This window comes from Cheilinus undulatus, linkage group 18 (assembly GCF_018320785.1).
Source record: "Cheilinus undulatus linkage group 18, ASM1832078v1, whole genome shotgun sequence".
In the NCBI taxonomy this organism is placed as follows: domain Eukaryota; kingdom Metazoa; phylum Chordata; class Actinopteri; order Labriformes; family Labridae; genus Cheilinus; species Cheilinus undulatus.
Window position 1 is genome coordinate 40,143,663 of NC_054882.1, and position 24,664 is coordinate 40,168,326.

Below are 24,664 nucleotides of genomic sequence, written 5' to 3' on the forward strand. Positions count from 1 at the left end.
TTTTTGATTATTTTTCAATGTTGAAATGACTGATGGGTCTGGAATCCCTATGATTGTCGGCTCAGGCATTAAAGGGATATATCATGATTTTGGGTGGTATGAGGTCCATAAAAGTCACCAGAAGTAGCTAAATGATGTCATTACCTAATTTTCATAATTGTCTGTATGTATTCAATTTTAATGGACGCTGTAGAGGAGTGAAATAAGGTCATGAGAGAGACAAATATTGAGTTAAGAGGACCCTCAATGTGTTTAGAATTACAAATGAACTTTCTTCTGTTGATTCTTGTTTTTATAACGTCACAATTCCAACCTTCCTCCTTTTCTGGGCTTAGGACTGGCAAAAATGAGAGATGCTCTGGCAGAGTTACTTCAGATTTTCTTTATGTTTTTTAATTTACTATTCTATTTTTCATAAGTTTAGTTGTCTTGAGTTTGGTTTAGTTTTAAACCATATGGTCTACTTAAGAGCCCACAACAAATCACAGTGAAACATGAACATTTTTAACCATAACAGTTATAAAGTGTGTGTGGGTTTTTTTTGTTTTTGTTTTTTTTTGTTTTTTTGTGTACAACCTACATTAACAATCTAAATGGACCAAAAGGAGACAACAGAAAAACTGCCCAGGGGTCTTCATTGCGTGGTTAATCTGCAGTCTGGATGTGGAGGGGTGAACATCTGCTCTGACTGCAGCTGAGAGGGACTGCTGCACGAGGACTTGGCGACTGGGCTGCCTGTGAGTGCTTTGGGACGGGGAGGGGCCCACGGCTGCACCCACTGCTCACTGAGAGGAGCAACAACGATATGTGCTCTCATGTCAGAGTCTCCAAAAGTCTCCAGTAACACCAGAAAAAGTTGTTAGATTTGTCGCCAGTCGCTTTTTTAAAAAGAGTCGCTAGAAGGGTCTGAAAACTCACAAAACATAGCAACAAAGTTGCTCAGTTGGCAACAATGAATGCAACCATGACTTTTAAAAGTGGTAGTGAACCTCAGCTCAAAGCAAACTTCGCCCACTTCAGTAATTCAAAAAATGCACAGAAAATGAGCCATTTGGTATGAGAGGAGGGAGGGGAAAAGGACAGGGTTTTCCAGATGAGGCAGGAGTGACAGTGACGTCCCCTTGCCAGAGAGAGACACAGAGACCTACAGCACTGCTGCCTCAGAGCGATCTTTAGAGATGGAAGAATTTTCCCTCCAGAGTCCCCTGAAGCCGGCTCTAGTGTGGTGGTGGACTGTGGACTGTAGGGGCTGTTTGCTTCAGCACCGGCATCACTAAAGCCAGAGCTCTAATAGCCAAGGCAGTGCAGGAGCAGGAGAGGATGGGAGTGGTCTCTGAATGGTAAAGTTGGTTAGAGGCAGTAACTTCTTCCTTTGATATAAAGTTTGTGACATAGATACCTACCGATGGTCACATAAGCCACACCTTCTCAGAAAAGATTTTTCAAGCAGATGTCTGTTTGAGCTAATTAAAAGCCATAAAATGCAGATTTTTTTATCAGTTTGTTGCAAATGTCAGAAATCTACGGTGGCCCTGAAGGCCAATAGGAAATAAATATTTCAAAAGCGCAAAATATATTTCAAAAAACACAAAAACATTTCACAATACACAAAAACATTTCACAAAACACAAAAACATTTCACAAAACACAAAAACATTTCACAGTACACAAAAACATTTCACAATACACAAAAACATTTCAAAGTACACAAAAACATTTCACAAAACACAAAAACATTTCACAATACACAAAAACATTTCACAATACACAAAAACATTTCACAAAACACAAAAACATTTCACAAAACACAAAAACATTTCACAATACACAAAACATTTCACAATACACAAAAACATTTCACAAAACACAAAAACATTTCACAATACACAAAAACATTTCACAAAACACAAAAACATTTCACAATACACAAAAACATTTCACAAAACACAAAAACATTTCACAAAACACAAATACATTTCACAAAACACAAAAACATTTCACAAAACACAAAAACATTTCACATGTTTGTGATTGGCTAAACCCAGGTCTGTCCGGCATCAGTCATTTATTATTTCCTGTTTACACTTCTTACCGCAATAGCCGAGTGAGCACGAAATTTCAAGTGTCTACCGGCATGGAAGAGGAACTTGAGTTGATAGCGGAATACTTCAACAAGGGAAATACATATAGTGTGATTCTTGATATGCTCTCCTCGTATCATGACATACACATTTCAATTGGAACCCTAAATCGCGCTTAAAGTGTCGTGCCAAAAGAAGTACCCCCAGTAGGATTTGTATCCCCCTGCCGCCCTTGCTGAAGGAGCTGACTATCGACTATCAGGCGTAGATTTCGCCTCAGTGAATAAAAATGACAATAAAAGAATGTATTAGGCAGAAGATTAGTTTTGATCATCTGTTTTATTCATCATTATTGTGTTTTTGTCGGTAATATCTTTTAAAATAAGATCTTTTAAGTAAACGTTTTAATACTGCAGCTTGGTGCACACTCATTACGCTGAACTGAGAACGCATCTTTTTCCTCCTGCGTCCTGTCATTGTATTTTGGCAGCGTGTTGGTCATCAAATCTGGGTCCACGCTGCTGTACATGAGTAACAGACATATTTTCTTCATAACTTTTATCATCTTCTATTAGTGCTGTTTAGTGATAATGCTTTTCAATCCAAATTCAAGTGTTATTAACCCCTTTCTCCCCTTAAAACAAGCCTTTGATGGCATACTCAGTTTATGTCTAAGCATAGGAACACAGAAGATACGTTACGTTTTTTAAGTCTCTCTAGGTTTACTTCTGTCTAACTGCACTCCAAATTTCACATTTCATCTCTATCCTGATGAGGTGTGTTGAGCTGCAAATGACTTGAACACATTTCCCGGTGAAGGCGTTCACAATAAAAGCATTCCAGAAAAATAACAGACGTGGACTTTTATTGTGAAGAGCTTGATAGAAGTATTGTGTCTAGCATGCGTTAGCTTAGCTTTGGCTGTCGTAGAGGGAGAGTTTTTGCAGCTAGTTACAGCAGCTTTTCAGACCTCATTTAACATCGCAGCCTGGATGTTTGACTCACTGTGGACTTAAGTTAAAAGTTAAAATAAACCTTTAAATGGTTGTTTAAGCCATTGTTAGATGAAGAGCTGCAGCGCTGGGCTCTAGAAAAACTGAGACTGGCCAAAGCAGCACTTAGCTTGTGCTTAAGCCCCAGGCTGACAGAGACAGCACACCAACTTTTTTGTGGTACAGCCATCAAATTTTGAGAGGAGAGAACACGTGTTTTTACTAACCATGCTTAGTTTTAGTTTTAACGGCAAGAGCGGGTGAAATTCGGTTAGTTACCTGGCTACATGTAATTCTAGAGCTAAATGTGCTGTTGACTGGACTCAGCCTGAGCTGTCCATCACAAATCACTTGCTCCACCAGCTGTAGGAGCAGATATGCCTCATGCATGCATCACAGCACAACATAGGCATTTAAACCAGTGATGACGGTGTTGCAGAAATCCATTCTGTGGCAAAAATTTTACCTGTGACTGTATTAATAATGTTGTACCTCCCACCTCTAACCAGCATTGATGTGTTTTTATCATAGTTCAGTCAGATACTTCAGTGTACAGCTGAAAAAATGTTAGTGTTCACTACTTCTTTAATTACTTTAGAAAGAAAATACTGACATACCTTATATGCAAGGTAGAGAAATATCATGGATTTTGAACGTCAAACAGTCCAGCTCTAACATCTTAAGTCTCATTTTTGTCTCCTTAACAAAAACTATAATTACTTACAATCAACCTTGCACCACTGTAACTGGTATTAGAGATATTGGTGGCATCTGTTTCTGCTGGAGAAATGCCAGCAGTTAAGATTAAATGAAGTTAAACGTGTGGTATCAACACCAGTTTACCATTAGCTGGTCAGAATTGTTTAAGGCAGGTGTGTTAGATATTTCAGAAGGAGGAGACAGAGATAGAAGAAAGAACTGATCCTACCAGGAGATAGTAAGCGTGTATACTGGAGGGTAGAGTGAATAATAGAAACAGGAGTGAACAAACTGACCTCGTAGAAATGAATGGTTTATGACTTTGCTGTCGTTAGGCTACGCTTGTGAGACATTCAAAAGATGGATTGCATAGTTTTCCCTGCTATCATGATTTATAGCTAACATACAATTACAGCATGTATAAAAATGTGCCCTCGTGTTTATGCTGTCAAGAGTTCAGGCTTTGTGCGGTGGCTGTATTTTTCTCACTGGCAATTTATCTCTGTGCGGGCGTGAAAGAAATGCTTGTGTGCAAAGTGCTGTCATAAGGAATTCCTCGCTTCAACAAAACAAACTTAGATGAGGGCTGCCCGCTTTGGAGAAACCCTAAATAATACATTAAGGAAAACACACCATAAAACATGACTGTTTGCCATGTTTGCTCTGGCAGCTCACAGGAGGACTCTTGCCACATCTTTTCATTGACAATGCTGGAAAGATTGCTTCAGACGCCAATATCTTTAAACGCTTCTTCACAGCCTCTCCTCCAGCTGTTTCTTCGCCTGTTATCAGGTTTGACTGCTCCTGCACAAGAGGTCTGGAGGAGCAGTTTATGAGACCACCTTAGGTGACCCACGTCTTCATGTCCAATATTCCACTCACCTTTTTGTCCAGCTTTCCAGAAGGTGCCAAGATCTTTTATTTTCTACACTCCCTGATAAAATGTAGCACTTGTTAGTCACACAGCGAGTGTTTCTGCCCTGTGGAGGGGAATTTTTCTGTCTCAGATTTCATTGCCTCTGTTGAGTCTTTCATCCACCTCCTCCATGGGTAGAAGACGGTGCAGACAGCAGCTCCACGGCTTCACTGACGGGACTGATGGGTGACTGGCAGGTTGTCTGGAGCACTGTGTCATTACACCACAAACAGTCCTGCGAAGAGGCGAACAACCTTTCTGAAGCGTCACTCACATTTCAGAGGGTTTATCAGTGATTGCATTTCACTCCAGAGTTACATAGTAAAGTTAAACACCAGCCCAGGGGGGTGGTGAAAGTTCACTGAAGCCACGTCTGTAGAGGCCACAATCTGCGGTCATCTGCCTGGCATGCAGAGTGACAGTAAGGAGCAGCAAATGAGAGTGTGCAGCTGCTTTTGTTCTTTCTGTTTGCAAAATGCACACTGTCCAATGCGAGTGAAAACAAACAATAACAAAAGGAACAAGGAACAGATGAGTTGATTGGTTTGTCTCATTCCAGCTTGCTTCTTTTTTAAGTGTGCTTCATGTTTATTCAGGAGTTTGATCACCGCAGATCCCTGAAGAGTTATTCACTATGTTCTTTGTACGAATTCACAACCAATCAGATGCCCTCTTTCAGTTAAAAAGTTAGCAAGAAGCACACGGGTTTAATTTTGAAAGCTGAAAATTGCATTTTCATCTTGTTTTAGTCTCCTTAGTGAAAACTGAACTTACTGTATGCACCAGTGTATGAGGATATGTAGCAAGTGTGCCCAGCTGACTCCATTAGTCAGGTTACTAGTTCTAATTTGCCAGACAGTGATGAACGATCTGAAGCACACTTAGTCATACTTTAACATAAAGACAACTCTATTCCTCAGGGTTCCTTCACTTACCTTGGGGATGGAGATTCAACCCAAGAGACTTAATAGAAGTGATGCAAACCTGACGCTGATGCTACACAGGGGGATGCAGTCGTGGAAGTGGACTTCATGGTGATATGCTGGCTCTGTCTAAGAGCTGGTCTAATGGATGCATCCCTAGGGCTCTCTCAGGAATGTACCCGGGCATAATCGCCAGAAATTTGGTGTCATCTGTCTTGTGTCTCAAGAGAAGATGACAAATGGAATTGTTGCTCCTCCTTTCCCCTTTTTGGGGGCGTATCAGTGACTCTGGTTTGTGTGCTTGAGAGTGCACAGTAAGAACATTTTTATAAAGAATGCATTGTGGTTATGTGTGTTTTAGTTCATCTTTAAGATAACATTTTGTTGTTTTATGTTTGTTTTTAGCAAGATTTGGTGTCATCCTTCATAGATCAGTTCTATTTCTGATGACTGTAAAATGTAGATTTACTTTCTTTAGATCAGTAAAAATGTGCAGTGCAGCATTGTGGATTTCATGTGTCAGTCTTGCTCATGGAAAACCATCTAGCATAGGTGCATACAGCAGAGCCTGACAGTTAGGAACAAGGTCTTTGATGTTTATCTTATCTTTAGTTCTCTACAGGTGTTTATCGCTATCTCATTACAGACACCAATGTATAGAGCAGTGGTTCTCAACGTGAAGGTCAAGGACTCCTTTGTGGTCACGAGACAGAGGGGGTCACCAGATGCCTTAAAAAAGGAATAATATTTTCAAAAAAAAATTTCCTACCCAATTTTGTCACTATTATTTGCCACCCATTTTCATCACTTTTCCCCCACCAATTTTTTTTTGCCAATTTTAACATTTTTTCATTTTTAAACTTCCTTTTTTCTGCCTGTTTTTTGCACTTCTAAACCAATTCCTGCTACTTTGTGCCTATTGTTGTCTCAGTTGACCCATTTTTATGGCTATTAACCTATTTTCACCTCTTTTTGCACCAATTTTTGCCCATTTTAACTACATTTGACCTATTTGTTATGCCCATTTTTGCAAGTTTCTGCATTTTCTCTGCCGTATAGTTTTCACACATTTCTGCCACTTAAATCCCCTCTTACCATGTCTTATTGCTGTTGTTGCCAGTTATTGCTGTTTCTTATCTTTGTTTTTGGCATGCTAACCCTTTTATTCTACTTTTAAGATCCCATTTCACTATCTTTTCCACCAATTTTTGCCATTTTAACCCATTTTAACTATTTTCAATCCATTTTAATTCTGTTTTTAAGAAAAATGATGCAGATTTTTAAGAAGGCTATCTACTACAGCACAAATGAATAAAAACAATCTGTGTTGCTTTGTTAAGAATTGTTTTTATACAGGTTTGATATAAAATATGGTTACTGCAGCTTAACTGTAGAATGGACCATGGTTTTGCTGACCTCCTTGGGCCCCCCAGAAAGTACATGACTTTTCTTGATTGTGCATGGCTGTGTTCAACCACCTTCAGGTACAGTTGGGGTCCCCGGTCTTTGGCACCTTCATTTTGGGGGTCGCGGGCTGAAAAGGTTGAGAACCCCTGGTATAGAGGATTCAGTAGTCAACCTACTGGTCAGGATCACTTCCCGTTCCTGGTGCTGTTTTGTGCACATCTTATCCTGCTCTCTCTCCCAGTATTTCCTGCATCCTTTCCGCTGTGCTGTATTCTACAGGACGAAAGCACAGACAATAATCTTATAACCTATCCTTTTTGACTTAAGTACTGTATGGCCATGTGAAGGAGCAAAAACGGCTGAAAATCATGGACAAAATACATTTATATGATCTGAAGATCACACTCTGTTCTTGATCTCCACAAACAGCAAATGAACATCAGTTGTTAATTTTTGTCTCCTAGCTTCACCTCTATTCTTACGTCTGAAATTACAGGTCAGCTGTTAAATATCACTAGCACAGGGAGGGAACAGAAGTAGTTTTTATCCATTTTTGGATATTATTCTGCTACAACAGAAGCTTCAAAATAAAGCCCCATTCCAAAGAAGTTAAACCTTTGTTAGACAATAGACTCAGCTGTGGCTGCTAACTTTTTCAGCAGTCCTTATTCAGTATTTAAATTTCACCTTTGAAATCCTCCTTTAACAATTCTGAAAACGCTTCTTGGAATCTTTTTGATCTTAAATTCAAGCCAACCAGCTTCTGCAACAGTCATGACTGTAAAACATTTGATTTGGCACAAACAGAAATAAAGGTAAAGGTTTGAGACTGTGTGCATGTTAGTTTTCATAAGTGAAGAAACTATGCATCCAGTCTGTCAACACAGTTTGCTGTTCCATCCACAAATGACAGTTAAAGCTGTATCATGTGAAGGAGAAGCCATCCAGAAATGCCACTGTCTCATTTACAATGGACTGAGGCTACATGGAAAACTGTTCTGCGGTCAGATGAATCAAAATATTAAAATTATTTTTGGAAACTATTTATGCTGTGTCCTGTGGAATATAGAGAGGGACCATCCGGCTTTTTATCAGCACACACTTCAAGAGCCTTGCATAGTGCATGTAGCGTGTATAGTTGTCATTGATAGCCAACAGCTGAAGTTCTCAGGTGCAGTAAACTTTACCATGGTTACAGTGGGCTCAATCCATTAATGGTGTCACTATGGCACTCTAGGATTGTGGATAGTGTGGTTATTTTGTCTAAGATTATAGAAAAACCAGGTTTTCCTAAAAGATGAAAAAATTAATGGAAACGTACAGCTATGCTCTACAGCCTATTGGTCATTAATTTCTTTTATATTGACTTAATATTGGTACTTAACGGTGTTCTTTTCCTGATTTCCGGTCAGCTGCTATGAATCTAAATGCACATTATATATAAGCAAGGCTCAAATCAATACTTCAGTATCGATCAGAAATCACAACCAGACAAGCTGTCACCCAGTTTGACTCACAGAGCAGACAAGCAGTCTGTGTTCACTGAGTATGGAATCAATTCACATTTGACCTTTATCATCAAAGCTGAAGGAAGTTAAGTTAAAAATGTGTGGCATCTGGGAATGTCAGGAGATATGTTATTGATCCCTCAGTTTGGCTTAAGAGGCTGTCAGGTGGTCTTAGGGTCCTGCTGATTGATGTGGAGCTAAAACTGCAGACACATTAACCATCTGAGGAGATTGGCTGATGACTTTTTTTTAATTATATTGACTTGTTCAAGCGTTCAGTTTGGTTTCTGAAGTGTTCATCTTTAATTTCTTTGGGAAACCTTTTTTCCTGATCACTTCCATTAATGTTTCATCAAGTCGTTGCAGCAGCTGTAGGATCTGGATCTGGATCTGTAGGGTCAGGGATTGTGTCTGTGTCTGGACCGGTGTGATAAAAGTCTGTGCATTCTTGGGGGAGACTTGGGTACTTAATGTTAAAGTTTTAACTCAATGACCCTTCATTTTATCAAAGGAACATAAACTCCACTTCATAGAAAATACTTCTCACTATACCAGAATTATTAACTTTAATGCAACTCTTGTAAAAATTAGATCACACTGAAACGTGTCTTATACCATGGTACAAAAAATAGAAGTCCTAGACACAAAATATTGGGCTTTATTTTATCATCAAAATTTGAACACAAATTCCTACTCACTATCTAAATGGTATAAAAAGCATTTTCAACATTCCCATATCCTGAGGTCATCAAAATTTTCTATGCTCTTAAATACAAGGGTTTTAAAAAGATCAATTAATGATCTACGGACGTGGTTTCAAATTTAAAGAGGGACAGCCCAATGTATATATATGGCACTTTTTTTTTAGCAAGGTGTGGAAAATCGTATGGAACTAACTTACTAACATTTTCTATACTCTTAAATACATGGTTTCAAAATGATAAAATCTGTTATTTTAATGATCCATGTTTTTAAACAAAACAGACTGAGTACTGTCTAAATTTCAAAATGTGTGGCAAAATGTAGAAAAGCAAGTGGAATTGGCAATGCTGTTTGTTACCATGGCAACTAAATAAAGTAATGTTACACAGCAAAACCTGCAAAATGAACACAGTCAGAGTTCATACTGACGCTAACATTGTCTCTATATGGGTCCAGAGCATTGATTTGACTCTTTATGGAGATAGAAATGGATGCTTCTTAACACTACAGTGTTATTGTAGCTCAATACTTCTTTGTAGTATAAAAAATGTACTATCTGAGTGGATCATTTTCAACCACTAAAGTGTTTTGCTCCCATTAATACTTCATGGTGTACATAGTTATTGAATTAATTTTTAGAATAGAATATTGAGAATTGAATAGAATAGAATTGAGAATATTGCTTAAAGATTTTAACACAGAGTCATCTAAGTTTCTACAATTCTAACTGCTGATGCATTGCAATGTACTTGTCATCATAACTGTAAAATGACATTTTATGTCAGACACCTGCCACCTGGCAGAGTCAGGTGTATTCTGACAAGAATGGAGCAAGAGCAAGAGACAAATTCAGACATAGGAAACATCCTTTGATGGGTGTCAGTATACCATCCATTTCTCTAAAACGGAGTCAGTAAATCAACAGGTGACATCTGAACACATATAGATATGTCCAAAAACATCTAAAACATATCTAAACACTTTGCACAAAGGCATGATGGGAAAGCTCTGCCCCCAAGATTTGAAATGCAGTGGGCGGAGATCAAATGACTGTCTACAGAGTTGGACTAACATTGTCAAGTAACTCCAACACAGAAGACCATTTTAGAATGGAGTTAAGATTATACTTTGGGGGTGAAAATCAACTCTGAAGTGTTTAACACTGATATTAAGCACTATATTTTGCTGGGTAGACTCCCAAAATTGAACTTTTTATTTGTTTTTAATTCACTAAAAGTGCAGACAAACTTTTACTATCTTGTTCAAGAACATTGGGCAACAATTCCGTGCATTGACGTTGTCAAAATTTTACTCCACTCTTATAGAACATATTTGAAAAAATGATCAAATCTCCATGGTTTGTATGTTCGGAGGCATTAAAATAGTAACTAAGAAATTTACTTAGATTATTAAAGGTCATATCTCATGCAAAATACACTTTTTCAGGCTTTTCTAACAAAAATATGTGCCCCTGCCCCTGGCCTGTCCCCTTAAGAATCAGAAAAATCAATTTCCTCCCCCCTCTCTTTCTGCACCTTTCAGAAAATGTGTGCTGAAACAAACCTTTCTCAGATTTTCCCCCTTATGATGTCATGTAGGGAGTTAGATGCGCCCCCAGGTTCAGTTGGCCCTCCCCACTTGGAGGACAGTTCTGCCCTCCTCTCCTGATCTTCCTCTCAGCTGCCAGTCAGACAGCTCATTAACATTCAGAGCTATAGCCACAGAAACAGCTCGCTCTGAGCAGGACTGAAACAGAGGGGTTTTTAGACTAGAGTGTTTTTTCAGCAGCAAACTTCAGAGGCATGTTTTGGGAACCTCTGACACCAATATAAACTTGTCTTAACCCTTTAAATCCTAGCGCGTCGCCGATGACTTGCTGTTGAAGCACACTTTGCATGACCATGATTGCATGACTGTTTGTGTTATCGGAAAAATTCAAACAGTTTCTGAAAGCTGAGAAACTGTGCTTCACAGCCAGCATATGGTTATTACTGTAATTTCCCCTTTTCTCACTAAGATTCTAGCATAAAGTTCCCCCGTTTTTTGTGTTTATGCATTTTAAACTGTTAAAACACTCTTAACATGCAGTAAAATAGGTTTTATCCATGTTAATTATTTTTCCGTTGTTGAGTTATGATTTGAAGGGTTTTCTCCGTTTTTTAAACTTATTGGGCCTGGAGCTCCTCGTTTTAGCTGTCTACAGTCTCATCTACAAACTGGAAGTCCCAACATGCAGTAAAATGTAAATAACTGCTATATATTAAAAGTTCTAAGTATGGATGAAAAATGGGCAAAAGCACATACACACAGGGCATTTTCTGGGCCTTTTATGGTTGAAATAAGAAAAGAGTTCAGAAACTCAGGTTTTAAAGGGTTAAAGGGGGAAGTATATGACCTTTAACCCAAAGGGAGAGAGAGCACTGTCTAAACTGCACAAATATTTTGACATGTGCAAATAAACCAGTCAGCAGTTTAATTAGATTATTTGATCTGAACTATGATTTATATATGTTGTGAATCTGATCTCTGGCATGTCTTGTAGTGTACTTGTGCTGATGTGGGCGTGTGTGCTCTTATGCATGTTTTGGGTGTGAAAAGACGCAACAGGAACTGGGGTTTCCTTTGGGTGTTTGTGTGATATGCCCCTATCCAAAACCTTTCTTTCCTGCTCATTGAGGGAATGCACTGGGTGGAGCTGGGATATTGTGGGCTGGGGTTGAAAATGCCGCCTGCCAAGGGTCATTTCCTTTCATCCTGTCAAAATTTCTTGACACAGCAGAAAAAAAACACATGCATACAGTACATAAAAGCATTTGTTACCAGAGTAAATCCATCACCTTCTCAGTGACATACACGTTGATGCTGTCATACAGTGGAGCTAGCATCCAAAAGAGGAGGAGAAAGGGAGGGCTGGTGATTCAAAGGCAGACCGCCAGAGTGAGAGAGGGCGGGGAACGAGAGAGAGAGAGAGTGGGAGAGAGAGAGAGAGAGAGAGAGAAGGGACAATGTCAACAGCTCAGCTCCCAGCACAGTCAGCTGAAATCCAGAGCTCTGCTCGGAAGCTCGCAGCGTTTCAGCCGTTAAACGTCAGACTCAGCAGAGGCATGGAATTTGGCAACGAAACACAAACTCCAAACGGCAAAACAAGGGACTCTCAGCTGGAATTGACAGGAATTCTTTAAAAGCATCTTGTGACTTTGCTTTTTTGAGCTTTTTAAGCAACGCAGGGACGATTCATCTCTCAGGGCAGCCCATCTGAAGTTGGTAAGTAACAGATACTTGATCTTGACACCAATACCCGTAACTCTGCCCGTCATTGTGAGGAGCAGCTTCACCATAGGGTTGTTTGCCCAGTAGGAGAGTGCTCATAAGACAGGCTACAGATGTTAAAGCGTTTATCTGTGTGCTGAGCTCCACTACTCAATCAAACCAAGAACGCATGACTGCTGCAGCCAATGAAACAAACATCAGTCAGAAGCCTGTGCAGAAAGCTAAGAGAGAAAGAAAGTGGTGGGCAAGTAGTCCCACTAAAGATAACTTTTATGTTGATACAAAGGCATTGTTTTACAGTGTAACAGTGCTCATAAATGACAGCAGTAATGCTTGTGATGGACATCTCACTACACATGTGCTGGTGCATATTAGTGAGGAATTTTGGCATATTTGAGACAGTCTTGGATGACTTTTCTGACATCTTTGGAGTTCTGCTTTCTTTGGAAAATCCTGCATGATTCCAAGGATGCATGGGGGTCTAGTGCTGCAACATAAAATCACTAGAGGATGATAGACATGTTTGATTTCAGTTTAAAGGTCATCCTGGGATGTCTAGGACTTGACTTTTAAGTCCAAGGAACTGTTTGGCATTTCAGGAATGGAGGGAGGATGGGACAGTCATACACAGCAGACCCTGGCCTATTTTAGGTCTTAGATGTCGGCAGATGAACATGTTCATCAATCGCAACATCAGACATCCTTTACCGTAAGCCAGAAATTCCATATATGCTCCACATCCCCTCCCAGCAACAACCATTTAAAGCAGTGGGGTCTCTTAATCTTAATCTACACTGTTGCCACTTTACACCACTTTTGCCAGATTTCAACCTGTTGTCATCACTTTTTCCCAACAATTTTACCCATTTTGAAACATTTTTGCCACTTAAAACTCATTTTTTGTCAGTTTTAAACCCTTTCCATCACTTTTTTCTGCCTGTTTTTTGCCACTTCTAAACCAAATCTTGACACTCTCTACCTATTGTTGCCTCTGTTGACTCATTATTGCCACTATTAACACCTCTTGATCACTTTAATGCCACATTTAACAATTTAATATGCTCATTTTTGCCAGTTTAACCCATTTCTGCCTCAGCTAACCCTTTTTTTGCCGGTATATATCAATTTTCATCCCTGTTTAACCAAATTTCCACTATTTTGCTTCTTTAACACCATTTCAGCCACTTTTTGAATCCACTTTTACCACTTCACTGCCCATTTTAGCCACTTTAAGACACTTTTGCCATTTTTGTTTTTTTTTCCACTTTCATCTAATTTCTGGCATTTCTAACCCATTTTTGTTACTTTTAAACTCCAATTTCACCAACTTTCCCAGCATTTTTTGCCATTATTAACCCATTTAGCTATTTTTAATGTATTTTAATTCTGTTTTAAACAAAAGTATTAACATTTTTAGGAGGGCTACTTACTGCACAGATTAATTAAAAAGATGTTTCTTTGATGAGTGGTTATGATTCAGGTTAAATATAAAATACTACAGCTTAACTGTGTTTGGCTGGGACATTTTTCCTCCCTATTGGATGGCCTTGTCTCCACATGACCATTCTTGAATTTGCAAGACTGTGTTCATCCACCTTCACTGATCTTTAGCTTGGGGGTCGTGAGCTGAAAAGGTTGAGAACCCCTGCTTTAAAGAGCCAAGGGAGAAACACTGAACTTACCATGAAATGCAGCATGCTTTATGGTATTTCTTCTATACAGTGTGTCCATTTACATTTTCCTCGAGGGAAGCCAATATTCCACAGCAGAGCAGCATAAACATGGCCCTAATCCCTCAGGGTTCCCCATTTTTTCAAGAAGACTACTTTCCCTACTTGGAAGCCTTGCCTATCCCTGTTGAGATGCTGTCATCTTAGCTGTAAATCCTTGCATGTCTCTAATGAAAGTTCATGCATCAGCCTTCCAAATTTCCACCTGTGAAATTGGTTTGGGATGCCTACTTTTGAACTGCTTGGCTCTTATGGGCTTGTGGATGGAAACATTTCAAACATCAGAGTTTGTGAACATTTTCCTGGAGGCTGGGCTTTCAAACATTTGATCCAGTGGATTATCGCAATATGAAAAGGCATGAATACTCCTGTAAGTCTTTCATTCCTTTCAGTGGCTTGCATTTCAAGGTTGATGAGAAGAAGGCCAAACTAATTTCCACATTAGCAGGGCCATGTGTTTTTTCTTTGATCTCTCTTTGCATTGTGAACAAGATAGTATCCATTTCCACCACATTAAAGGCTTACTCTTCAGCCTGCTGGAAATCCTCCCTCCTATGCTCACGTGTGTTAGGGGGCAAGCAGAGTGACATTGTTAAAAGATTCAGTGTGTTGTTCGGCCTGTAATGAAAGTTGAACACTCACATGTAGAATTCATCCACAGTCAAAGCTGCTGTCAGCACTCTCTGGGCTTTTCATATTTTATCGACCATTACGGATGCATGACCGACTCTCAGGATTAGAGGGAGTGCAAAGGAGAGTTAGTAAGAGACGATCGGCTTTTTATTGCTTCAGCCCTGCTGTTTACTGGCAGCTCAGGGTCCTCATCATCAGGGTAGAGTCTAGGAGAGAGGAGGATGAGGTCTGAAAAGCTGCTTAAATTCATCTGTGCGATCTTTCAGATGGGATTATCATCATGTTGTATTCACACTCGAATGGTTCCAACATCCAAAGAACAAAACTCATGAAGATTTTAGATGATGTTCCTTTACTCCGCTCACTGGATGTCCCCGCATTGTGTGTCAAATGGCACTATTGTATTTGTGCCAGTGACACACTTTCTGGGGCTTATGATGTGTAAGCATATCTCCTCGTTACAGTGCCTCAATTCAGAGCAGCATTACTGCAGGCTATTTAAACAAATGCTGGTCACTTCAGAGGGCTGTCCCTGTCTTCCCTGCTATAACTGTACCAGAGGAGCATTCCACTCATTACCCAGAAGCCCTCTGTCTGCCGTGCTGCAGCTGTTGACCTCTTACCTAGGCAAGATTAATAGCTTAACAATGTACAATATAGAGTGCCCAAGCCCACTCACTGACAGTGATAGATGTCTGCAAATCCTGGCCAGACTGTGAAACCGGACCAAGTCAAGCCAACAGACCTTGAAGAAGTAAGCAAGTCACAGGCTGTTTGTTAGCATGAATGAAAAGTTATGGTGAAGTGGACTACTCACTGGTGTTGCTTCATTATAGAGCTGAATTCTCTAGGAAACAGCAGAGCAATGTGATACAGTGAAGAGACACCAAGTGATGTTCAATTTAGAAACATTTTAGCAAAAGAATTTGGCAATTTTCAAATTTTAATTTTGGCATAAGACTGACAAAGTAAGTCTTGTTAAGTTATTTTTATCAAGATAGATAGTCATTTATTGTCATTGCATTGTAAAAACACAAAGAAATTACGTTTGGCAGTCTCCTCTGTAGCAGCGAACACAGTCATCTAAGCAGTGGTTAGAAATCCGCAGCCTCACGTTGTCCATCCTGCTGGCGAGGGAGCGGGTACCCAGAAGAAAGATGCTCAGTACAACAGGTTTGTAGGCCGCTCTTAGCCTCGCCTGCAGCCCGGCTTGTTTGCCCCGCTTTTGCCTTCTCGCACGACGCACAACGCCGTCTCTGCCTCCTCTCCACCTGGCTGTAGGTGTCGTGCTGCTCCACATCCTCCTCCTTTCAGTCTCTGCGCATCCCGTTCTCTGGATAATCTCCATCAGTAAAGATGTAAACTCCATGGGCATGCTGTCAGTTTTGGTATGAGTGTAGGGCTTTGTTTTGCTGCTAGTGATGGAGCGCTGGGCCGCTGCGTCGTATGTACTGCCCCATGCTACCTCAAAAGGTAGCATTCAGTAGTCTCCTGTTGATCAGGCAGTGTTCCATTGCAGTTACCGGCAGTTGTTGTTAGCTTTTAAGCTAGCCAGGAGTTGTAGTTGAGACTGAGGTCTTCTTTTTCACCTTTTTTTTTTTTTTTTTTTAATGGAAATTTCCCGTTGTTTCTCTCAAAGGTCATGTGGGCTACAAGTCCTAGTGAAGTGAAGACTATTTTACTCAGAATGGAGTTAAGTCCAATCAAGTGTTTAATTGAAACCCATTGAATGTGTTGCAGCAACATTATGGAGGAACTTTGTTCTGTATGTCTTTGTGCCCACTGATAGTGTCAAACTGTGCCAGCAGTGTCATAAAACACACACAGTACTGTTGTTCCTTCCTGCATAGGTACCATGTAATTGTTGACATACAGACGAGGGAGAGCAAGCAACAATGTTGTCCCAAAGAATCATAATCACACAAGACAGTAGTACTGCAGGGTTGTGCACAAATTAGACTGGTAGTCTACATGTCATTGCTCTCAAACTGTTAGCATGAGGAGTATGTGACAGTGCATCCAAAATTTAGCCAAAATCCCAAGACCAACCATATCCCAAGACCAACCATATCCCTATCCATACAAAATAGCCTCTATATAACATGTTACAGTACCTTCAGTTGTTTTATAGTTGTATGATAATGTTAATGTTGTAAAGCAGATGGATACGTCCATTTCTCAATGGCAAATCCATCTTGCAAAGCTCCCATCTGAACAGTTTGGGCCCGGTTAGAAAGTGATAAGACAAATCAGCGACAAGGGGCAGTACTTTCGGGTGCGGCGGAGTGATGACATAAGCAAGCAGTGAGAAGAGGCCGTGCAATTTTGGCGGAAGACATTAGCGTGGATGCTGCTATAGAGTACTTTTTATCAGAGCCAAACGAATTTCTTCATTAAAAGATGAACAAAGAACAGCAGTGACATGTTTTCTTCTTCAGCCGCCATGGTTCGCGTTATGCAGTTCTCTATGGAGCTTACTCCTTGGTAGCGGTTACACCACGTGTTTTGTTGCTCTGAGTGGCCCGTAAAGATGTGACAGAATGTTTATCCAATCACCCTCTGAGTTTTTTTTCAAAGGCTCTGCCCTTTCCCAAACACTGTCTATGGAAGGTTTTCCATAGAAGATGGATGTGTAAAACAACATCTGACATTGTCAGGTTATAATAATGTGTGGTTAGTACAAATTCCCATGGCACAACTAGACTTTCCACACCATTTGGGAACCACAATCTGTTTTCTGTCACCTGCATGGATGTCCATTCTGCTGTCTGTTGTTTTTGGTCCAACTTTTTGCTTGGTTATGCCCTCCTTATTCATCTTAGCTCCATTTATCACCATCTTCCATCTCTTAGCCTAACCTTTTGTATATAGGCTAATAGCCTAAGCTATTTTATCAAACAGTGCAGAGATGTGCTAACTGGCTTCTTTTAAGCAGAATGGTAGTGTGTGAATTAGTGCCATCAAGCTGTACACAGTTCTCATGAGAGTATCTCCTCCACTGGCTGTTCAAGTTACATTGTGCTGAAAACAGACCACTGGGACACTTTGTGGAAATGTCATGGAAGCTCTTCTCCCTGTTTGAATAAATTGCGTGGTTAGTACGGCTTTGAAACTGCTATGTCAAGGTGGAAAATGCACATTTTGTTGCTTTGAAGTGACTTGTATTTCATAACTAATTTTAACACTAATCAATTGCAGGCACATCCCTATGCTGGGTGTTGCTGCATGGCTGTATAGGGGTAGCCGATGCCACACAGCAAGATAATTCTTGGATTGAACCTAGATTGGACAAGGCCTTTGTGTGTGGAGTTGGCTTGTTCCCCCCGAGGTTTTCTCTGGATACTCCGGCTCCTTCCCACAATCCAAAGATGGGAAAATTAGGCTTCTTGGTATCTCTAAATTGCCTGTAGGTGTGAGTTTGAGCATAACTGCTTGTCTAGCTGTACGTCACCCCTGTGGTTGACTGGTTACCCCCCCTTCACCCACTGATATCTGGGATTGGTCCCAGCCCCATGACCCCGAACAGGACAAATAGTTAAAGTAATGGATGGATAACATTTTTATGCTATAAAGTTGATTCATCTGATTTTTTTTAATTACGGTTTTTCATAGATCTATCAGTTTAAGGCTCTTTTTTCATAGTCTGTAATAAAAAACACTTTAATACTTCAGGACAGTAATTATACTTGATCAAGGAAATAATTCTTAATATTAATATAATTCTTATATTTTATTTGCATGCTGTGAGATGCTTGAAATTACAAGAGTGTTTGGTGACTAAGGCAGTGGTATAATATTGTGATGTTCAGTTTGAATGTTGAATGTTGTCCAGCAGAAAGAGCTGGATCTTCTCAAGCACTTGTGTAATTTGGATAAGTGCTCTGTATTGATGGAAAAGGGTCATTCTGTCTTGCAGATGAGACTCTGGGGTGCTTGACAAACTATGAATCTATGGGAAATCCAAATTCCTCCTCGCCGGCTCTGAGGTTGTACCCGTTCCATTTTTTTCTAAATATACAGTAACACGTCTTTAGTTAGACTGGGAGCTCGTGACACTGGCGTTCCTGTATGAAATAATTTGACACGGCTGGGTAGCGCTTTGGGCTTCGAGGGAAAGTGATGCCAAGGATTGGATTTCATTCTGAGCCCTGTTGATATGTGGGAATGCTGGGGCCAGAGGAATGTGGTGTGGCTGACTTCCTTCTCATTCACAGTATTAATAGCATGCTTATCCCTGTGATCTGGCCTCGTCGATGAGCAGAGATGTGCCCATCGGCTAATGGAGAAGTGGGTCAGCAGTTGCTCGGAGCTTCCTTCTGATGTAAGCCCCCCCTCTGAATGACCTCCATCCTGGACCAACAATAACATCTGCATTGCTAACAGTGAAGAGCAACAGCTGTTGGACTCTTGTAGTGCAAAATGTGGATGACCTGCTGAAAACAGTACACATCTGAAGCCTTCAAAGACATCTGTTAGGCTTGACCAAGCCAAGCCTAATGTTCACGTTCTGCCTCTAAACTGGATGGTTTTGGGCCCATGTGGTTAACCCAGGCTTATATTTATGTGCTGAAAATGGTCTAACCATTTAGAGCAGGTATGTCAAACTTTATCACAGCAGGGGCCGAATTCTGAATTTGGGTCCAACCCGAGGGCCGAACAGGGTCAACGTTTAGCCATAAACTGTTAACCTCATTTTCAGCAGCAATAAATCATGGGGGAAAAAACCTTTGCACTGATGATAAATGATACTGAGATTAAACAAAAGTCAAAATGATGAGTTTAAAAGCTCAGAATCTGAGATAAAAATTCTAACTTATTAGCTCAGAAGGTCAAAACATGGCTTTTAAAGTCAAAATCATGTTTTGAAAGGGCAAATATATGAGATAGAAAGTTGAAAACACAAGGTTTAAAGGTCAAATTGTGAGATAAATTTCAAAATCATCAGTGTAAAATATCAAAACATGAAAAAACATGTTAAATTTTGAGTTTTATAGGTCAAAATGTTACTTAAAATTTAAAGATGAGGATGCAAAAGGTCAAATTATGAGATAAAAGTCAAAGTAAAGAGCAAAAAAGATCAAACATGACAAGAAAAAAACTAAATTATGAGATTAAAAGGTCAAAATATTACTTAAAAATGTAAAATTTAGGATACAAAAAGTCAAATTATGAGATATAAAGTCAAAATTGTGATTGAAAAGATCAAAATATGAAATAAGTCAAAACCATAACTTTGCATCAGAACTTTGAGATGCTAAATTTAGAATATGAAATGACAACAAAATGTATTTTCCCACATTTCTGGCTTTCTATCTAATTTTTTTTAAACTTTTTGTGTATTCTCATTTTTGTATTTTAAATAATCAAGGTTAAGTTTACATTTTTAACTGGAGGAAATCTGCAGACCTCCAGCCAGTGGGACAGTTATAATAATAATTTGATATGATCTGGTGGTCCAGGTATAACTGTACCAAGGGCCGGATTAGGCCCCTGGGCCATGAGTTTGACACCCCTGGTTTAGAGTGTGATATAGGGAATATTGGTGGGTTCTAGATGGCTTAGTTTCTACTTAAATAGGCTGGCTGGAGTGCTCACATTGGACCCTCTAACCAATGTGGTGCAACAAAGGAATAAGAATGTATTTAACTTGTCTCTGCAAGCTTGGCCTGACTTCTAGTTAAATTGTCTGCTTCTGCACAAGTTTTTATTTCAACTTTTGTTCTTGCAATTCATGTCTGTGGTTGTGGCTTCTATGAAGGGATTTCACGTTTAGAATAATTAGCTTCAAACTGCACCCATGTGTAATTGTGTTCTCCACTGCTGCAGAGCAGCTACGTTAGTTTTGATCAAAGAAGAAAACTTAATCTGAAAGTACAGTTATAACAACCCCCTGGTAGTTCATGTGGCCCACGCCATTATGTATGTTCCTTGCATCAGGAAATGTCTTTTTTTGGGTGTTGGGGGGGTTATTGAATCTAGTTAATGAAATGGCTATTAATGATATCTCTGGAGGATTGGAAACATCTCCCTCCTCCTGTTTTTCCAGTGGGTTAGTTGAGGCATTTCCTCTCTAAGGTGGGTTACTGTGCCTCATGGCCCTATTAAAACCAACAGTGCTTATGTGTTTGTTTTGAATAAGGCTAGAGGCCAATAAGACCCATGAGAATTCTCAAATGTTGGCTGTGAAAGAGTTGACACTTAAAAGTTTATGATGCTGAAACACTGCCATGCATAGGTGGTGGAGAAATGGCTTAAAGCAGAGGGGAGGAGTTGGAAGGAAAATATATCCTGTGATAATCACAGAAAAAAACTGAATAGCTTAATAAGAAAAACAAACAAACAAAAACACAAACAAACAAACAAAAAACTATTTCCAAAAATGGAGACCTATAACAATAGTTATCATTCAGTGTTAATGGCCAATGAAGAGGAACAAAGTGCCAACACATATTAAACACCCAGGCTGTTTTAGACAGATTTGTCTAGAATAGAACATGAAAAATTGGCCAAATTGTTCATGTCCCAGATTTTCTTTCTTCATATCATTCAGCTAGGAAAACAAAAATTAATAAGTTAGTTAATTTAAGTAAGTAAATTAAGTGAGTTAATTTATGAGATAGAAAGGACATTTTTATGACTTTAAAAGCAGTAAATGGGCCTGAGTCCTCGATTAGAATTTTTGAGATTATAAAGCCCAAAAGTCAAAATCTGACAAGTGTTTTCAATTTGGTTTCTTGTACGTTTTTGACTTTACACTGTCGTAAAATTATGATTTATTAAACTGGACATTTTTGAGTTTCCAATGGCAAAATTTAAGACTTTATAAACTCTGAAATCTGTTTTTTTTTCTTGTAAATTCCTGACTTTTGAAACTCCGAAAAGTTGAAATATAAGATTTTATACTTAAAAATAAAATTAAAAAAACAGGATTTTTTTCTGCACCAAAATTTTGACCTTTTTGATCAGAGATCAACAGATTCTCCTTATATTTAATCTTTTAGGTTGGTCCTCATACACCATTGTACATTATGTGTCTAATCGTGACATTGTTTTTTTTTTTTTTTTAAATATGAACATCTAATTAAGACAACATCAGAGCAGACAGGGTCCCACATCCCCCCTGAGATCTTTGCCACCCCCCCGGTTGGGAACTACTGGTCTAGAGCATGTCAGCTCTGAGAGCATGCGTGCACAAAACATCACTGTAAAAGTGGCACTAACAAGTTTCTTTATAGATTCAGAAGACAGGCAGGATTTGATCCTAAAATTAAAAATCCCAGCTTCAGTTTTCGCCTTTAAATCCAACTCAACAGGATTAATCATTCTATTCTCCTATGTCAGGAAAATACTCGAGGCTTGATTATTTTTTTATGGGCTCAAAACATTTATCCTTGGTTGAATCTAATCACAAGTCCAATTTTAAGGCCAGTCTGTGCAATAACAATATCACATAAAAGGCTGCAATTATTTTTGTATTAGTAGTTAAAAGGTTTATAAAAATGCCTGCAGCAAGGCCTTTAGTTCTACAATAGTGCCACTATTGCACTTTGTAGAGGTAACCTTATTTTCAAAATCTAGTTTTGGAAAAGTTATTTTGAGTACTGTTAAAACGTAAGGACTTGTATTTGTGCTACTTAATATTTGAGCTGTTTAAGACATAGTTAACAAGCCAATCAAGAACACCCTGATGAAACAGTGCACTGATATGGCTGGGTTAGCACTGACTATTTGGTTGTTATTTTCTGAATGTTGACTGCATGTAAATCACTATAAGAACAAAAAACCCTACTACTGTACATGCACAACCATAAATGTCTGCATTGTGCCTCAAAGACCATCTCCAACATAAATGCAGGTTTTTTTTTTTTTTTTGTTACCATCCTGAAAAACCATCAGCACATTCAGAAGATCCTCTTGTCCCCATTCTGTCACTCCCCTTTGTTTCCACTGTTTCTGCCACCATAATGCTGCATCTGCTGTGACATAATCTTAACGTCTTCTAAAATAGGTCTGTTATAGTTGTGCTACCATTCAACCATGACCATTTTTTCCTAAAGGGTTGTTGTGTTTGAGTTATGTTTATGATGGGAACCAACCACTGGGGAGTCTTGGGTAACTACATATAATTAAACTTTTAGGAATGTTTGTATAGAACAAAAAAATAAGGGCTTGACATGGCTGTATTTTCCTCTGGGGCAGTCTGGAAATATTTAAGCAACAGTATTAACCACTAACAATTAAAGTGATTAATTATAACTGTGGTCTGTTTACACAGAAATTCATTCACTTAGCATGCTTTGCACAGTGCTGGCTGTTTACGGTATGGTCGCCTCATGAAACTGACCTGACCACGCCTCCTGAGCATTATGCTGTTGCTGTTGTTGTAGCTTGGGGCTAAACATGGGGTGTTTTTGAAATTCAATGTGCTTGAAGTCCATTGTCATACTGTTTCAGAAGTATCATTTCACTATGAGGGCTCCAGTGCATGTTTGGCCTCTGACTCAGACAGACTTTTGTCCTGGCGTCACAGTCTGAAGGCACAGCTCCCACCCTGACAGCTGAAGAGGTTTATAGCCGTCTCATCCCTGCAGCTTCTCCTATCTGATTGAAGGGCCGTCAGGAAGCATTTATGGGAGAACGTAAGCAAATGAGTGAGGGGGTTTCTGAGGGGTGAAGGGGACTATGGGTGGGTATATGTAGAAGAGGATGGGCTTCTGATCTGTTGATTCCAGGCTCTTTTCCTGGAAGATGCACGTAGGCATAAGAGTGCAGCCATAGCTTATCAGTTGCTGTCTTAAACACTTGGAGAGTGTCATTGAGAGTGTGCATTGAACTGGAGAGTGATCATCAGTGTTTCAGAGGCTATTTTGCTTTTACAGAAGTTAAAACAAGAAAGTGGTAACATACTTTACATACTTTCGAATACAACATTTTCAGTTAAGAATGATTCAAAGATTAAATCGACTGCCTGGGTGCCAAAGTTCATAGCACAAGAGCTTTCTTGAGACATTATTAAACATCGAATTGGGCTAATTATGGCTAATGGTAATAAGGACTTCATTCAGAAGGCTAAGCCTTAGCTGAAGCTTAAAGCGGTGAGGTTTTACAGCATTTAATCTCTAGCAAACCATTATTTTGTAAAGTTTTTTGCACTGACAGTCAGCAGTGGGTGAATTAATATGTTATGTGCAATAGGTTTTACCATTAGTATTGGAATTGCAGCTGTGATTTTTGCATTGTTTTTCCTCCAACCGTCCTTTTCTTTCTGCTTCACATGCTAGCCAATGCTGCAAACATGAATCTGGTTCTCCTCAAGGTTTCTGCCTGTTAAAAGGAGTTTTTTTTCCTTGCCACTGTATTTTGGGTTAACATAACCAAGTATTTTGCATGAGTCTGTTAATGTTTGTACTTGAATAATTTACTTAATAGGATGGAAAACCCTCTGTTGTCCTGTCACAGACAACAAGAAGACACATGTTATTTAAAGTTAAAGGGGACATATTTTACCCTTTAAGACAAGTTTATATTGATCTCAGAGGTCCCAAAAACATGCCTGTGAAGTAGGGCTGAACAGTTCTGGATAATAATGTTATTGCAATTTTTTTTCCACCAATATTGCAATTGTGATTTGATATACGATTATTCCTTAAGCTTCTTATTCCTCAACAAGGACTGAACAAGTCTTTTAAAAAGTCAAATTCTGATGATTTAGACTGGTTTTGCGAATTGGATATGAATTGTTGCATTGAAAGGTTTTTGTCAATCTTATATTTAATAAGAAAAAATTACAAAAATAAAGAAGA

The 24,664-nt window shown here is 39.3% G+C and overlaps 1 protein-coding gene across 3 annotated transcripts in view; it reads left to right on the forward strand.

Moving 5' to 3' along the window:
* daam2 (dishevelled associated activator of morphogenesis 2) overlaps window positions 1-24,664 on the forward strand; it is a 236,507-nt gene that overhangs the window by 44,215 nt on the left and 167,628 nt on the right. For 2 of the 3 annotated variants that reach the window (XM_041812436.1, XM_041812438.1), the window contains exon 1: window positions 12,271-12,492. The exons of the other annotated variant lie outside the window; for it this stretch is intronic. The gene's annotated coding sequence lies outside the window, so the exon portion shown is untranslated. Of the gene's footprint in view, window positions 1-12,270; window positions 12,493-24,664 lie in introns of those variants that run through there. 3 annotated transcript variants of the gene reach the window in all.